The sequence below is a fragment of the Castanea sativa genome, chromosome 1, assembly GCF_040712315.1.
Source record: "Castanea sativa cultivar Marrone di Chiusa Pesio chromosome 1, ASM4071231v1".
NCBI classification, from domain to species: domain Eukaryota; kingdom Viridiplantae; phylum Streptophyta; class Magnoliopsida; order Fagales; family Fagaceae; genus Castanea; species Castanea sativa.
Window position 1 is genome coordinate 50,763,159 of NC_134013.1, and position 15,857 is coordinate 50,779,015.

Sequence of the window (15,857 nt, forward strand, 5' to 3'; positions counted from 1 at the left end):
TTGAAATTCTGGCATTGAAAATCGATGCATTCAGATTCATTTTTGCTTCTCACACATGATAAATGTGTACATCTGACTCTTAGAGATACATGCTCAAGGCTGAACTTGCACCTTTTTTTTTTTTTGGGATGGGGTTATTAATAATATTATTAACTTTTTGGAGTATTCAAAGTAGATGGATTTCAAGAATCGAATCCACAGTCCAAACATTTAGCCAATCTGAATCTAACACAACCGAACCGAACATTATACAAATCTACTACTATCCTTCCTAATTTATGTTTTATATATATATATATATATATATATATATATATATATATATATATATATATATATATATATATATCCCAACATGCACTAGGTAAAGTGATTCTTATAAATTTTTATAATCAGTCCAATAAAAATAATTAAATAAGGTCAATTTGCATAAAGCATCCATTATGTTCCTACCCGCCAAAGAGACCAAAAAGATGAACAACAACTTTCTTTTTGTTGAATAAAGCAAATGCATAAGAAAAAGTAGAAGGGTAGAATAGTTTCGCGTTGCATCAGTGTGTGGTGGGTATTGAAAGCGATACTTTAGCTCACTCTTTTTTCTTTTTTTTTGATGAACCAAAAATGGGTACGGGGAGCTCACTCTTTTTTATCTTACGTTATAGATTATGACAAATTATTTAACTATTTTTCTACTGTTTGTTCGAGTTATAGCACATAAAGATATATAGGCTTAAATTTTAATATATTAAAACTGTGGCATAAAAGGAGGTAGATATTTCATGTCTTTTTTTTTTATATAATTTTTTAGAAACAAACACACACAAGAAAGATAGAAAAGAGTTTCAACATAAAGTCACACCACCACTACACTCCACAACTACACTCAAAAGTTATAATTATTTCATATTTACCTATTTGTCAAAAAAAAATTAAAAAAATTAAAAAAAAAAAAAACCGAAAAGAAGGGCAATAGAAAAGGTTGAGAGGACAAGGAAGATTTGGATATGGAGAGCATAATAAATAATTAATATTGTTTAGTATAGTAAAGTATATAGTAGTAAGGCTAGTAAATACTGTGGGGGCAGCAGCAGCCATGCAAGCAAAGCGTGGAAAGGAACAGAAAAAAACAAAAAAAAACAAAAACAAAAGGAAAGAAACAAAACCAGCTCACACCCACCTGTCAATACGTGCATGCAAATCTCTTTAATATGTTTACAACATATCCACAACCACATCTTAATATCGTCAACAACAATCCCCATCCTCCACACAGATTTAGATTCTTTTTGGATCTTCCCGATGAACACGTCAAGCTTGGTTACCATCACCTACACTACCCTTCTATTTTTACAGTATACTCATCTATAGTTCAGGCCCACACCAGCTCATGGATAGTCCTCTTCTAAAATATAAAAAGTCCTCAATTTTGCACATTTTAACCCAAAGCTCCTACATCAGTCTTTCTAAAAATGTTTAAATATACACAATGGTCTTGTAAATGAACAATAACCGTGCATATATACATAGTTACTGTTCACCGTGTAAATAATTTTTTTATTTTATTTTTATTTCTCTCTCCTTGCCCTCTTTTTCTCATTTCCTTTCTCAACTCAGTCTCACTGTTAATGTTTACGGTGTTAAAGAAATGAATATTTTATTTGAATAAATGTGTATAATAAACAAACTAATGTGGGTGTTTTGTAAAAATAGGTGTGTAAAATAGAAAAAGTAAGTTTTAGATTTGCAAAATGGAAAATTTTTTGCACATGCTGATGTGAATGCTCTGACATTTTGACTACTGGTGGTTCAAAACTTAACATTTTGTTTACTTGAGCTTTTCTGTCTATCTCCTCTCTAAACAAAAAATAAATAAAAAATAATAATAATAATAATAATAAATGAGAGAAATAAGATCTAAAAGTAAATTTGTAAAAATTTTAAACCCAAGATCAAGAACATGAACGGTAGAGTACACTGGTAGAGTCAGGGCAGAACTACCCTTGGACCGGGGGCAATGGCCCCCCTAAATTTAAAAAAATATATATTATTATATATATGTGTATTAATTTTATCAATTTTGTTCTATACAATTACATTTTATTTTCCTTTAACAATATTATTGATTCTTTTAAGAGTAATGTTATACTCACAAACTTTTTTATAACATTTTTACAAACATTTTTGGTAGTAAATTATTATTGGTTCGCATATGAGCACACAATTTACATCATTTTTTTTTACTTACCAATAATCACTTATTATGTAAGTAATTTATAAAAAGAACTTGCAGCTCCAGTATTTTCCTTATTTTAGTGACCATAAAAAAATTTATAGATCTAAAATCTAAAACAAAATATACAAGCAAAAAAAAAAAACACAACAACAAAAATTACCAATAAAACTAAAAACAAAATTAAGCTCACACAATCAACAGTAAAACCGCCCCCTCTAACTCAGAGTTATGACTCTGTCCTTAGGTAGAGTACATCTTCGAGTGTTGCAACTTTCTGCCATAATCCAAGATAAGAAAACCACCAGCCCGCCAAGACCAGAATTCAATATCAAAAATCACTTTAAAAAAAATACCTCTATATATAATTTTTCTACCACGTGGCTTCAAAAACAGAGGCTTGATGCTCCAATTGAGAATATTAAAATTCACAGCTCAAAAGTGTCCTCAATAGGGCAAAGTGGGGGAGCTACTTCGTAATTTTAAGGAGGCACATGCCGACATACACAAATAAAGGAACTAAACAAATAAATTTAAGATCTAAAAAAATAATCTGCATATTGAAATTGAATATTAACCAAATGAGGTTGTGCACCATCTGATCTGAGACCAAACAGAAAAAAATTTAATCAGGGTGGGTTTCAAAGACAGAGAGAGTGAGGTTCGGTTATAGAGAGTTCATAATTAATTACTACCAATAGGTCTTGAGGTTCTCATCACGGAGGGCAGTGACGCCATTTTCGTGCTTGCAAGAGCTTACACTCTAGGTAGCCTTTTCCCCCATATCTCTAAGGTCACCTTCTACTATCAACACCTGATTCCCATCAGTAACTTTCCCTTCTCTCTCTCCCTCATGCTGACCCATTTGTACCAGTTCTAATTTCTAAATTTTGATTTGTAATTGTTTGGAATTTCAATGGTAATGTTCACCACTTTTTGTAAAAAATTCAAACCCAAACTCTTTGATTCATTTTAAGAACTTTTTTTTTAACATAGATGGGTAATAGGAAATTAACAGAGGCAAATCTCAGGTGGATAAAACGTTAAGTTTTGAATTACGGGTAAGTAAAGTGCAAACAGATCAAACAACGTAGTTTACTATAATTTGCCCTTAAATTTGTTAGATTCCTACTATATTTTTTTACCTTCGTTGCTAAAAAGCATTTTGTAGTTGTAAACACATGTTGACCTCTTTATATGCTCGTGGGCTCCAAGTCATCTGTCGAGCACAACACTGTCCATTCGATCATATTTCCATTCTGATTTCTCTATTTCTAAATGCAATCTCTAATTTTTCTTTTTTCTTTTCTAAGTCTTAATATAATAGAATATAATAAAGTACAAAATTCAAACTTAATCGAAACAAGGTTATATATAACCGACATTAAAAAATTGACATGTCGATTGACTTGCTAAACAACGCTTAAGTGTTATATACTTATGTCACATTTCTATTATTATTAGACCAAATGACTCAACATATGTATTACATTTCTATCACTATTACATTTCCTTATGCGTTTGATTTTATCAAAACATATCGTGGGTGAGCATGTTTAACAGAAATGAATGAGACATTCCTATACAGATTATCACATATCTGTATGAAGTAAATGGATTAATTCTATATAACATTTTTCAGCTATAACGTTACAGTAAAAGAATCATCCTAACATGGCATTCAATACTTTTTTTTTTTTTTTTAAATTGCATTATAAAACTCCAAAAATAATACAATTTTGAAATAAGTTTAAAAATGGGTTTAGATCATTGGGTCCCCAGTTCAACAATTGGATTATTAACTGAATTGTATATGTCCCTAAAACCTAAGGGGCTGTTTGGTTTTTAAAAAACCATCACTCATCACTTATCACTCCTCACTCAATTTTCGTCATTCATCACTTAAAATACCACAATTCCCTAAACCCCACACGTTTGGCACCCATAACTCAGTTATGTTTTCAATCAAATCACTAAAAAAACTGGGACCCACACACTGACCCAATGTCATAAGACTTCTCTCTTTCGTTTTTTTTTTTTTTCCCTGACTCTCATCTTACTCTGCCTCTCATCTTTCTCTGCCTCTCCCCTTCGTTCTTCCCCTTGTTATTCTCCCAAACCCCTCCACGAACCCAGTGACGGAAATCAAGGTCTGTGAGAGTGACGACGTGCTCTGACCTGAAGAAGGCTTGAGAGCAGCAAAATAGAACTCATTTCCTTTTTCTTTCTTTCTGTAGTGATTTGTATGGATTTTGGACCTCTCTCTCTCTCTACATCTCTACTACCCGTTGTTCTTGTTTTCATCTCTACTCTTTGGGCTGATTTTGCGATTGGGTAACCCCAATTTGGGTTCCAAAGTTTGTCGATTTTGGGTTTGGGGTTCGTAAAATGAAGGTCTTTTGGGTATGATTGTTTGGTCGTGGGTTTGGGGGTGCTAGTGGTTTGGTGATGTAGCTTCTCTTTCGGTTTGACTATGTTTCTCTTTCTTCTCTTTGGTGCTTCCGATGTTTGATTTTTGTGCAGTTGGGGTTGTGTTTGTTTTGGGTTGAGGTTTGATTTGGAGATTGTTTGAATTGAAAAGTTCGTGAGTATTGTTTGTGGGTATTGTTTGAATTGGAAAGTTTGTTTCTTGATTTTGGAAGGATGGAGAAGATGGTGGGTCTGAGCTTCGATCAATGGTGGTATGAAGATAGTGGTATAGTTTACCAAAAAAAAAAAAAAAAAAAAAGAAAGAAGATGGTGGTATGAAGATGGATGAGTGATCTGGTTCCCATTGATGAAGAGAGTCGTTGCAAGTAGTATCAAAAGGTGTGTTGGTGTGATGTTGCTCTAACCGTGGGTCCCATGTATGTATATTTAATTACCAAAATGCCATGAAAACTCAGCTTTGATAACTTGGAAATACCTAAAATGTGTTTTCAATTTCCATAACTCATTACTCAAAAATTAGAGAATTGAGTAATGGAAACAAAAACTAGAAACACATCCAAACACACTACTCAGTAGTGGGACCCATCAATTTTGAGTTATGGGTGATGCAAATAGAGTTATGGGTGATGGAAACTGAAAATCCAAACAGCCCCTAAGGTTTGAGTGATTTTCATCGCTCATCACTCAATTCTCATCACCCATAACTCACTTTTTGTGGGTCCCACATTAACTCCATTTGTTTGGCTTAGTTTTTTTTTTTTTTTCTTCTCATTTTCCATCACTCATAACATAAAATAAAATAAAAAGTTTGAGTGATGGAAAACGAAAACAGATTTTTTGTGTTTTCAAATTATGGAATATGAGTTATGATGGCAAAGTTGTAAAAAAAATCAAATTGGTAGGACCCACCTAACTTGTCTTTGTCAAGTCAGATTCAACGAGGGTTTTTTTTTCCTCCTTACTTTTTCTTTCCTTTCTTCTTCACAGACTCACTCCAACGGCCTTTTTTTTCTTTTTTTCTTCTTCTTCTTTCTTTCTTTCTTTTTTCTTCACAAACTCACTCCAACGGCCATTTTTTTTATTCTTCTTCATTCTTTTTCTTTCTTTTCTTCTTCATAGAAACATATGGGTAACTTTATCAAAAAAAGAAAAAGAAAAAAAAAGACACATGGGTACCAATTTCTCAAACCCAAAAAATTAAGCCCATAAACACATGATACCGATCTTACACACCAACACACAAACACAAACCCACAAACATGCTCGTCCACACAATAAATCTAAAAAATTCTTCTCCAAACACAAACAAAACCCAAAAGTAAGAAATGAAAGAGAGGAGAGGGGTGGAATCGATCTTGCATGTCTTTGATCTAGCTTCTATTCGGAGATTTGAGCCATAATCAGTAAACCCAAGCAAAAGCTAAGAGAAAACCAAGAGAGACAGCGCTAGAGTGAATGAGAAAATTAAGGAGAAAGAAGAGAGTGAGAGGCAGAGAAAGACGAAGGGAAAAACAAAGAGGAGAGGCAGAGAAAGATGAGAGTCAGGGGAAAAAAAAGGAGAGAGAAAAGTCTTCTGACATTGGGTCAGTGTGTGGATCCACAACTTTGTTTGAAATTGAGTTTTTTTAAGTGAGAACTACAGCCGAAAATAGCAACCAAACACAAGTCTGAAATGAGTTATAGAAAAGTAGAGATAAAGATATGAGAATTGAATTAGAGTTTAGAGTGATGAGAAATGAGTTTTGAGAATTGAATATTGAGCTATCCAAACACCTAAGGGTATGTTTGGTAACTATTTTTTTCCCTTATTTTCTATTTTTAAAAACAATTTTCTATTTTTGAGACTAAAAAACTTGTTTGGCAACCCAAAATAAACAAAAAACAAAAAATATTCTCAAAACTCAATTTGTGAAGGAAACTGAAAACATGCAAAAGGCTGTTTTCAGTTTCTAATTTTCCAAGCCCCTAAAAAAAAAGTTTCTAATTTTCCAAAGTCAATGAAATTACACATTTAATTTAATGAATCTGTTTCATTTAATGAGTTAGCATTAGAGTTCAAATCTTATTAACAACATATTTTAGTATTTTTGTTTCTTTAAAAAACTTTTTTTTTTTAAATTTCAACTAACCAAACATGTTTTTTATTTCAAAAATACAAGAAAATTGTTTTTTTCTTTATATTCTTAAAAGCAAGTTTTTGAAAATAGAAACATGACCTAAGTATTCCTCCATTTTTTAGCTTACAAAATTTCTCAACTTGACCAATGTGTATTAATCTGAAACATCAATTTCAACCCCCAAAAAAAAATCTGAAACATTAATTTCACTCAAACCGATTAGGGGTAGCTAAACTAGTACAAGAGAAATAATATATCCACAACATTTTCACAACATTTTTACAACAAATCCTAAGTGGAAGGTTGTTACTGGTTGTTATTGTTGGGGCAAAAAAGTAGTCTTTGTGTTAGGTTCAATTTTAAACCAATAACAACTAACCACCTATGATTTGTTGTGAAAATGTTGTAAAAATGTTGCAAACGTAGCATCTCTCCTAGTACGAAGGCCATAAGAGAGGATCATATATTTAAACACTCAATTCAAATCTTAATATATCTTATTTTCTTTATTTAAAAAATAAAATAAATAATTCCATATACAAACATAACCATAATAAATATCTATTAATAATTACCATGTTTTTCCGCTTTTCACAGCTGCTCTTTCCACACCTCCGAATATCTGGCTTGCTAAAAAACCGATCCTTGTTTACCAACCACACATTGTCTAACCAAATCCAATTCTCTCAGTCAGAAGACTTCAATCCGGGTTGATGAAAGTCCCAATCTGCTTGTCCTCACTAAAAAGAGATAAAAAATAAATATCTTATCTAATGAATATGAATTTGCTATTTAATCTTCATTTGCCTAGCTGCCCATTGCTAGAACTTCCAGCGCTAAGGTGGTTGGTGTGGTAAGGCAAGCTCAGGTGCTGATGTTTCATGGTTCTCTACTTCCTTCCATCGGTGATCTCTCCTCCCTGCAGACCTCCTGCTCCGAAGAGTCGAGGGACTTCCCGAATGACAGTACCGAGGAATTCTACCGTACTCCGTGCAGCTATTGTTGTTGATCCTACAAAGCCTACTGGAAGGGGAATGCTAATAAAAGATCAAAGATCCGCTCCAACTTCTTGTGATTCGAGACTGGGGGGGATATAGAATGAAAAAAAAAATGGTAAGCAAGTAGGCACAAACTCCCAGTTCTTTCTCTTCTTTTTTTTTAAGTCACGATCAGAAATGTTGAAATCGTAGCACGGACTTCTTTTTCTTTCTAGGTCATGCGAAGGGGGCCAGTCCAAGATCGTACTGTTCCTCTACAAAGACAACGGACGCTCTCAACGGCTAGGCGCCACTCTCTTTCGGCTACGATTGCAGTTTTCCTTAGGAAGTCCCATAGCTGTGAGGCTTAACAAACAAAGAAAACGGCTTGTGCGAAGGCTTAAAGTCCTTTTCGCTAAGTCCAAAAGCTTCCGTCAAAGCGAAAGATCTAATCCAACAGAAATCTCCTGCATATTGAGCGCAGCTGATATGCGGCTACGGCTAGGCGATCATATCATGCTGGATGCATCGGATCCCGTATAACAAGCGAGCTTTTTACCCTCAAATGGAGATGCCATCTATGATCCATGGATCTCCGATCGGGAACATAAAGTAAGTTCAGTTGGAAGCCTAAGCCAAGAAAAGAAGGTACGAACGAAGTGACGGGCCCCTTTAGAGATAGGGTAGGGGTGGCTTTCTTGGTTTTTGAACCTAACAACAGATGCCACGAATTTCTTAAAGCGAGCGAAGCCTTTTAACTAAGCCTTCCCACTCTACTGGAAACTATCCTCTATTAGAAAGTCTCGTAATCAACTGAATTTTTTTTTACTTGATCAATCGGAAAGAAGAAGGGGGATTGTGGTGTCGGGCAAGGTGTTATCACCTATCGGCTCCGATCCTCGTATGACTCCGGATCAAATTAATACGGTTCAAGCACAGCAGAATTCACAGAGACAATAGAGCACCTGGAATCAGCTTGGTGGAGAAGAAGCGAACAAAGGTATGCTCGCGCTTCGTAATGAAACTTCTAGTACATCTGCTCTGAAAGCGAGAGCTTGAGATGCATCCGTTCTGAAAGTGATCTTTTTGAATCAAGATATAGAATATGGGCAACCTTCTTCCCGGGAGAGAATAGATTTGATTCATGTCTCTGCAGCTCTATGTAGTGTGTCACACTGGGAATTGATAAACTGATAAGTATCATACCAAATCCCATAAAAAAGACTCCAACTTGAAAAGATCACACTTAGAACACAGGAATGGAATTGGGGAAACGACGTTCCCTTTGTAAAGTAGGCCTTTTGATAACTAATTAGAGTTGACATGAAATGGATCTTACTCCATCTATGAACGCTCCATTTTCCACAATCATTCATAACTTGCTTAACCAAATAGAGGAACCTGCATGGTTAACCTACATTTCCAATATGTACAACAGCTTGGTCGAAAACGGAATCGAAAGCCCGTTTTTCGACCACCAACAGCAGGGGGAGCTCTTGACTTCTCCATACTCACTCCCAAGGATTTTTTAAAACTTCCACGACCTCTTCTACCTTATATATTTAATAGTTTCATATAAAACAAAATCACAGTAGTAATAAATACTCATTAATATCTATTCATAATGATCAAATTTCATATTTAGCAGTATTTCATGTACAAACAAAACCATAATAATTATCTATTAATAATTAGTATAATTATATTTAGTAGTTTCATATAAAAAAATCATAATAAATACTCATTAATATCTTTTTATAATGATCAAATTTTATATTTAATAGTATTTCAGGTACAAACACAATTATAATAAATGTCTATTAATAACTCTCATAATATTAAATTTATATTTATATATAAAATAAAATAAAGAGAAAACTATTTTTATATAAAAATCATGTTTTATTAAAATTTCTTGTGCATTGCACGGCTCATTGACTATTTAAGGAAATAATTAAAAAAAAATACTATTATATAATTAAATAAATATTAGATATAATAAGAAATTTAATAAAAATGATATTGCAAAAAAAATTAAATTTGTATTAACATCATTGATTTTAGAATCATTTCATGATCACATAATAGTAATAATAATTCACAATTTCTTAATTTTTATAACAATTGACACAAGAAATTAAAAAAAAAAAAAAAATTTGCAGATTGTGGTGGGTCAAGTGTGAGCTGATAAGCAAATAAAAATGTATTGTGAATTTTTGTTGCCAATATATATATATAATGTTTGACTTTTGTTGACCTTATAATATGTTTCCATATAAGGTTTTGAGACATCACAATTTTACATGCCAATTCTATATATATTTAGTAGAGTTTTTATATTTTTAATATTTAAACACTCAATTATAATGTTAACATATTTTTAAAGGAAAAAGTTTAAGGTTGCCCTAAGGGCAATGAGAGGTGCTACGTCCACAACATTTTTACAACATTTACAACAAATCATAGGTGGTTAGTTGTTATTGGTTCAAATTTGAACCTAACACTAAGATTACTTTTTTGCCCCAACAATAACAACCAGTAACATCCTGCCACTTAGGATTTGTTGTAAAAATGTTGTAAAAATGTTGTGGACATATCATTTCTCAAGGGCAATTGGTTTAGAAAATATTTTTAAAAACTTTTTTATGGGAAAAGAAAAAAGTAATTAATTTTTTGACAGCTTTCTATATTTCCCATAAAAGTGGTATTAAATTTTTACTAAAAATAGTCAATTAACAAATATATATCTTTAATAATTACCATAATTATAAATTTAATAGATTTATATAAAACAAAAGGGAAATTTTAATGAATGACCTAAAGACATTGGCTTAGGAACTATTTTTAGAAACATTTTATGGGAAAATAATAAAGAAATTAATTTTTTTGACAACTTTTTATATTTCCCATGAAAAGTGGTATTAGAAACTTTCCTAATATGACTTATTAACAATTGCCTAAAGTCAGTTAACATGACCCTAAAACAAAATCATAATAAGTAGCTTTAATAATTACCACAATTATACATTTAATAGTCCATATAAAACAAAATCATAATAAATACGCATTAATATCTATCATGATGATCAAATTTCATATTTAATATTATTTTATGTATAAACACAATTATAATAAATGTCTATTAATAGCTATCATAATATCAAATATCAAGTTTTACATTTCTATTCAAAATAAAAAAGAGTGAATTATTTACTGTATATATATAATAATAAAAGAATCATACTCGTGTTTTGCACAAGTTGCTAAATATTTAAGGAAATAAATCAAAAGATATATAATTATCTAAAGAAATATTACATATATTAAGAAAGTTATTTAAACAAGTAATAACAATAAAGAAAAAAGATCTTGCTAAAAAAAATGAAACTTATATTAACATCATTGGTTTTAAAATCATTTCACAATCACAATAATTTCACAATACATTTTAATTTGTATATCAATTTCCACAAGAACTTTAAAAAAACTGTAAATTGTAAAGGAACAAGTGCAAGTTGATAATCAAATTTAAGTGTTTTGTAAAAATATTGTTACTCTAACTTGATTTCTTTATGGCCAATAAAATTTGCACGATTACAATAACTCTTTTGCCCACATGGATAGAGAGTAGATGAACATGAAAAAACTCCAACCACATGTGATGAAAAAAATCATTTTAAGAAAAAAAATCCTATATAGTCACTATCAATTACTAATATTAGAAAATATAATTATTATAAATCTCGAATAATGGAGTAGTAGGGTAGCCACTAATGTAGCTAAAGTTGTGGCTATCAAAATAGGTTCTGTTATATCACTTGCTCCGCAACACTAACTATCGCATGCAGTTTTGATGTTGGCGTGTGAGCGTATTCCCTTATCTCACTCCCCCTTCCCTTATATGTGTGTGTGTGTGTTTCTCAAAAAAAAAAAAAAAAGGTCCTGTTATATACAAAGTTCATCTACTTCTACTCACAACCTTGAATAAAATAAAAACCTTAAAAAAAAAAAAACTGTTAATTAAAAAAATTTGATCAACCGGTACACTTAGGACATTTGTTAATAAACTTAACCAATGTGTATCAATCTGAAATATTTCACTCAAACCTTGTCCTAGATTAGGGATAGCTAAACTAATCCAAAGGCCACGAGAGGGGATCATATATTTAAACACTCAATTCAGATCTTAACATGTCATATTTTCTTTATTTAAAAAATAAAATAAATTAAAAATTCCATATACAAACACAAACATAATAAATACTATATCTATTAATAATTACCATAATTATATATTTAATAGTTTTATATAAAAAATTCATAATCAATACTCATTAATATCTATTCATAATGATCAAATTTCATACTTAATAGTATTTCATGTACAAACATAATCATAAAAATATCCATTAATATTTACCATAATTATATATTTAATAGTTCATAATTTGTATATAAAAAAAAAAAAAGCAAAATCATAATATATACTCATTAATAGTATTCATGTGCAAACACAATTATAATAAATTTCTATTAATAACTCTCATAATATCAAATTTCATATTTATATACAAAATAAAATAGAAATAAATTTATTTTTATACAAAAAACACGTTTTATTAAATTTCTCGCGCAATGCACAAGCCACTAACTTGTTAAGGAAATAAATAAAAAAATATATTACTATCTAATTAAATAAATATTAGACATATTAAGAAATCTAATAAAAATGATATTGTTAAAAAATTCAACTTCTATTAACATCATTGATTTTATAATAAATTTTTTTTTTGAATAATATCATGATCACAAAATAATAATAATTCATAATTTCTTTATTTGTCTATCAATTTACATAGGGAATTAAAAAAAATTAAATTGCAAATTGTGGTGGATCAAGTGTGAGCTAATAAGAAAATTAAAATCTATTGTGATTTGTGGAGTTATTGTGAGTTTTTGTTGCCACTATATATATAATAAAAAATGTTTTACTTTTGGTTGACTGTATAATATTTTTCCATAAAAGCTTTTGAGACACTGCAATCTTACATGCCAACTCTCTCTCTCTCTCTCTCTCTCTCTCTCTCTCTCTCTATATATATATATATATTTAGTAGAGTTTATATATGTTATATTTAAACACTTGATTAGAATCTTAACATATCATATTTTTTTAAAAGGGAAAGTTTAAGGATGCCCTAAGGGCATTGGTTTATAAAATCTTTTTAGAAATTTTTTATTGGAAAATAAAAAAGTAACTATTTTTTTTACAGTTTTTTTTTATAATTTTCATAAAAGTGGTATTAATCGTCAATTAACAAATACTCTAAGGGCACCCCATTAACGGAGTCATTCTTTAAATAATAAAATGGGTCATGTTAACGGTTGTATTAAGGGCAATGGTTAACAATGCATTACTCTTTATGGAAAATGGAAAAAACTGTCAAAATATTAATTATTTTTTTTCCTTTTTTCATAATAAATTTCTTTAAATGGATTATTAACTATTACCCTATGGACATCGTTAGCATTTCCCTAATAAAATAGATGATTCTGTATACAAACACAACAATAATAAATACCTTTAATAATTACAATAAATATTCATTTAATAGTTTTGTATAAAAAAAATCATAATAAATACACCTTTAATAATTACCAAAATTATACATTTAATAGTTCTATATAAAATAAAATCATAATAAATGCTCATTAAAATCTTTCATAATGATCAAATTTCATATTTAATATTTTTTTTGAGAAATAATTACAACATGCTACTAAGCCTGCAACTCGAACCCTTTCCCTCCTAGACCCCCAAGCACTTTGTACATGGGGAGATGCCAATTCAGATACAAAGCTTTTGACCATATTTATTTCAAGTATAAACACAATTATAATAATGTCTATTAATAGCTATCATAAGATCAAGTTTTATATTTATATATTTATATACATGTGATGTGGAGTGCACAAGTTGCTAACTAGTTAAGGAAATAAATCAAAAGATACATAATTATCTAAAGAAATATTACACATATTAAGAAAGTGTAAGTGCACAATTGCACCTGGACCCAAAGACAATTATGGGCTCAGGCCCAACGAGCCTTAAATAATGAAATTTGTAGAACGTGAGTTTGAAATCTAAGTTAGAGGTACTGAGAACTTGATAACAAGCTACGGTGTAAAGATACTTGTAAATAGAAGATGATAATGGCAAATTGGCCTCCTCGGACGTAAGCCGATGACCACTTCTGTATTATTTCTCTTTTTTTCTTAAAGGTTTACAATTCTTAATTTCTTTCTTGGTTACTGCCTGATCCCCCCTATTTTTTGGCCTTCACCCCCTTTAAATACTCCTAGCCTTAGTACTTTATCCACGTGTTGCTCCCATCTCCTCCCCCATAGATATTTCTTCTCTTAGTACTTTGAATAGCAACCAGAAGTTTCGGTCCTACTGTTCAGGGGTCACTTCCCCATTAATGCGGCCAGGGAGGTAGGTGCAGAGTCTTTAATGTGGAGGTGACAGCCTTTGCTTATGATATTTTTCTAACATTGGTGTATCTAAAAGGTTCAGGGGTTCTCCCTCTTAACCAACAGTCTTTCCGGCTTTTGGCCTTGACCTTCATAGTGAATCTCCGAATTCTCTTGGGTCTATCCGAAGAGGAATTCACCCTCGGACGTGTACTCGGACCCTCGGCGTATGGGCCGATTAGCAGTACTGACAAGTTCTTAATTTGAAGACAGGTCGGACCTCCTTGCTAGAGCCCAAAGGCCCAAATGCCTGCTTGGGTCCTTTTACTCCCCACAGAAAGCTTTTTATAAAAATAAAAAAGGAAAAGAAAAATTATCTTGCTAAAAAATGAAACTTGTATTAACATTGTTGATTTCAAAATCATTTCATGATCACAATAATTTCACACAACTTTTTAATTTGTTTATCAATTTACACAAGCACTTAAAAAAATTAAATTGTATATTGTGGAGGGCCAAAGTGCGAGTTGATAATTAAATTTAAGTTTTTTTTTCCCCCCCCCCCCCCCCCCCTCACATGGGAAAATCTTGTATACATGCATCAGACGCATGAAATACTTTCTCCCCTCACTCTCGAATAGAGACAAGATAAACATGAAAAAACTCCAACCTCACGTAATGAAAAAACCATTTTAAGAAAAAAAAAAATCCTATATTATCATGTCCATTACTAAAATAAAAAATACATATAATTATTAGAAATCTAGAATAATGGAATGATAGGAATAACCACAAAAGTAGCTAAAGTTGTGGTCACCCAAAACAGGTCCTATACTCTTGCCCATCTATTAGCAAAACATGCTGTAGGCATTGCTAGATTTTTTTGTTTAGATAGAAGAGAACCCTTGTTTTATTGAACAGATTCTTTTACATGATGTAACTGTTGCAGTCTTTCCATAAAAAAAAAAAGTTGTATACTATACTAAGTTCATCTACTTCTACTCACAGCCTTTAATGAAAAAAAAACCTAAAAAAATACCTTTAACCAAAAAAAAAGACAAAAAAAAAAATCGATCAACGACTAATATTTGTTAATAAATTTTTTTTTTAAATTAATATTTTTTATAAGAAATATAAAAAATTATAAAAAAATTAATTACTTTTTTTCCTACAAAAAATTTTAAAAATATTTTATAAACATTAATTATTAGAATACGAGAAATGATATGTCCACAACATTTTTACAACAAATCTTAAGTGGCAGGTTGTTACTAGTTGTTATTGTTGGGGCAAAAAAGTAATCTTAGTGTTAGGTTCAAATTTGAACTAATAACAACTAATCACCTATAATTTGTTATAAAAATGTTATAAATATAGCATCTTTCTTATAATATTCTTTAGCCTAACCTTGCCTAACTTGTTTCACACAATTTTTTTTGTTTGTTAATTTAATTTTCTTTTTAAAAATTGGATATTATTATCATTTGCTAAAAGAAACGAAGGAGGTACAGTGACCGGATTGCCGCGTAACCGCTTAAAAAGAGCGTATGGAAATCGAGATTGACGAAAACAAGGAAGGGCATTATCGTCAACGAATATGAGCGGCCACAAAATTTTAGAGAAAATAAC